The 2,917-nt window shown below is 37.1% G+C and overlaps 1 protein-coding gene and 3 non-coding genes across 4 annotated transcripts in view; 2 read left to right on the top strand and 2 right to left on the bottom strand.

Moving 5' to 3' along the window:
* LOC116398113 (arachidonate 15-lipoxygenase B) overlaps positions 1-1,493 on the bottom strand; it is a 19,037-nt gene extending 17,544 nt beyond the window's left edge. The window contains exon 1 of the mRNA XM_031874166.1: positions 1,455-1,493. The gene's annotated coding sequence lies outside the window, so the exon portion shown is untranslated. The remainder of the gene's footprint in view (positions 1-1,454) is intronic.
* trnav-uac (transfer RNA valine (anticodon UAC)) lies at positions 1,198-1,270 on the top strand. The gene has a single exon. It is a non-coding gene; the product is annotated as a tRNA-Val (tRNA).
* Positions 1,494-1,603: 110 nt separating the features above from the next.
* trnaa-cgc (transfer RNA alanine (anticodon CGC)) lies at positions 1,604-1,675 on the bottom strand. The gene has a single exon. It is a non-coding gene; the product is annotated as a tRNA-Ala (tRNA).
* Positions 1,676-2,441: 766 nt separating this feature from the next.
* On the top strand, positions 2,442-2,523 carry trnas-uga (transfer RNA serine (anticodon UGA)). Its single transcript has one exon. It is a non-coding gene; the product is annotated as a tRNA-Ser (tRNA).
* Positions 2,524-2,917: the final 394 nt, after the last annotated feature.

Here is a 2,917-nt window from a genome sequence, read left to right as displayed (position 1 = left end):
ATATATATATATATGTATGATTGACTCTCTTTAGATCTATTCATATATATATATATGGATATATTTTAAGACATCTGCCAGGTCAGCCTGCTGTGATCTTTGACACTTACTCTCTTCATAAATGAAGCTCGTGCATCTACTGAGAATCTGGTGAACGTTTAAACATTAAATACAGACAAAGTGAGCTTTTAATTCTGGTATTAATATTGTCAATATTTGTACTTTGTACTCTCTAAACATAAAATATTTAAGAATAAAGGGAGTTCTCTGCCAAATTGACCAAAAGTATAAAACAGAGAAATTAATATACAAACTGTGAAGAAAATAACATGAAGCAAATTGTGCACATGGAAATGTTTAAAAAAAATGTATGTTCAGTGATATGAAATATTCTTGTAGTTTATGTAAATTAAAAGGTAACAGTAAAAAATGTAACTACGTATATTAGCTGAAATGTGAATATTAATTCAGTTTAATATTTGTTAAATTGAATGAAATGAATATAAAGTACATTTGAAGAAGTATTCTACATCCCTGAATATTGTTAACCATTGAGAAACAAACCTGTAGAGCGACGCCTCCTCTCCTCTCTGAGCTGTTGAGGTGTAAAGCTAGAGCTCGCGCTGCAGGTAAACAACACGTCTCTTTATCTAAAGCTCCGCCCACAAAACACACCTCCACTTCCTGAACGACTCCCTACAGGTACCTCAACACTAGGTACACGTACTACTGTACCTGAGTATTTATACTTCAGAGGGAAGTATTCTGTAAATAGAGTGAAGAAGAATTCAGATCTCATACTCAAGTAAAAGTAGAAATAAACTGTAACAATCAAAAGTACAAAAATATTAGCATCAAAATGTACTTAAAATACAAAAAGTAAAAGTATTCATTATGCTGAATGATGTATGTGATATTATTGTATTATAATTATGCAAGTGATCATCACTTTAATGTTGCAGCGGGTAAATATTTATCTTAATAACTATATCCTTCTGTGCAGTTTAATCTGTGATAATATATCATAATGTATAAGTTGATTATCATTGATATTAGTAACCAGCGCTGTCAGATAAATGTAGTGCAGTAAAAAGTACAATACTTCCCTCGTATAAAGTGTAAAGTACAAAGTACCTATTTTAGCTGATAGGACGTATAGCTGTATATAAGTAGACCTCTGTACGCCATTTGGCATCCGGTTCCATAGTGTAGCGGTTATCACGTCTGCTTTACACGCAGAAGGTCCTGGGTTCGAGCCCCAGTGGAACCACAATTTTACATTTTTCAGTAATCTCCTGAAGACGACTTCATTGTTTATCGTATTACCATGAATCCGTCGCAAAAATATGTCTGGTTTTAAACAGAGAGAACTGTGGCACTTTGACCAACAGTAGTTAGCTAAACAACTGCTGTTGTCGTTATGCTGCTTATACGTTTAAACAGAAGAAACTCACAGTTCTCAAGCTGGTCAGCCACATCCCGCAGCAGGTCTGCCAGCGGCCGCCCGGTCGAAGCCATGAGTGCCGCTATCTAGTTATTTGAAGTCGTCTGCAGGGATGATTTGCTAGGAATCGGTTCGAGAATCGACAGAGATGGTAAAAAATGGAGATGCCGGGGATTGAACCCGGGGCCTCATACATGCGAAGCACGCGCTCTACCACTGAGCTACATCCCCATTAGTGCGTTATATGGACCAAGGTCCCACTTTAGAGAGCAGCCCTTATCATTACTTCTACATATTTTGCCTTCATCCATTTATTATCATCATCAACTATTTGCTTTTACTTCGTTGAAGTCATCTAATTTTTGATAAACATTAGTAGTTTAAATGATGTTTTATAAGCGGTTTACATTTAATGTTAGGAAGTTCAAACAACTGGATTTATTCAAGTTTCTCACCAAAAAAAACTACATTTTACAAGATAACATTGAACACATCAGAATTGACTTTCGTTCAATTCTCATTTTTACTGAATGGAGCTTGAACGCATCATAATGTACCTGAATGGAACCTCCGTGAACCTGAATGCATATTAATATTTACATTGTTTTGAATCAACATAAAGTAGTAGTTAAGATCGCAGCAGTACAGACTTATCGTTCCCTCTCCTCTAATCCCTCTGTGCGTCACACACCGCTCCTTTCCTTTCCTCTCTGGATGATCACAGGCAGTGGAGCTGGTGGAACATGTTCTCTGTAGGGCTGTGCCACATCCAATCAATGTCAGCAAACATCCCAGAATGATTTCATGCAAATATATGTAAATCTATAGTAAATATTTAACCTTTATTCCAACATGAAAAAAGCAGTAAACAACACGTCAGACATCTTATTTTAGTCTCAGTATAATATAATAATATATATATCGTATAATAATATATATATATATATATACATATATGTACCTACAAGATGTACCGGTGTTAGAAACGATGACGTAAGCTGCGATGGCCGAGTGGTTAAGGCGTTGGACTTGAAATCCAATGGGATCTTCCCGCGCAGGTTCGAACCCTGCTCGCAGCGGACTGGTGTCTATTTTAGTTCCAGGTAAACGAGATGCAGTTTATCATCTCACGCGTATTAGAGTATTTTTCATATAGAATGAGTAGTACTATACTTAATACACATATGAGGTAGTATATGACTATTCTAGATGTATCGACATTATGAGCAGTATGGAGATGTGCATACATAAAGTCATGATGATGATGGTGAAGCCACATTGTCTCTCAACTCACCGGCTGTTGTTCTGTGTGTCTGTGTTACGGTCACCTGCTCTGTCCGGCCTTTAACATCTGAACAAAATGTCTCTGTTCTTCAACAACATGACATCTCCCTGTCTGTCTCTCCCTCTCCCTGTCTGTCTCTCCCTCTCTTCCTCTCCCTGTCTGTCTCTCTGTCTGTCTCTCTCTTCCTC

This window comes from Anarrhichthys ocellatus, unplaced genomic scaffold (assembly GCF_004355925.1).
Source record: "Anarrhichthys ocellatus isolate YVR2014 unplaced genomic scaffold, GSC_Weel_1.0 scaffold78, whole genome shotgun sequence".
NCBI classification, from domain to species: Eukaryota; Metazoa; Chordata; class Actinopteri; order Perciformes; family Anarhichadidae; genus Anarrhichthys; species Anarrhichthys ocellatus.
The sequence above is the reverse complement of the archived record's forward strand: the minus strand, read 5'-3'. Positions and strand labels throughout refer to the sequence as shown.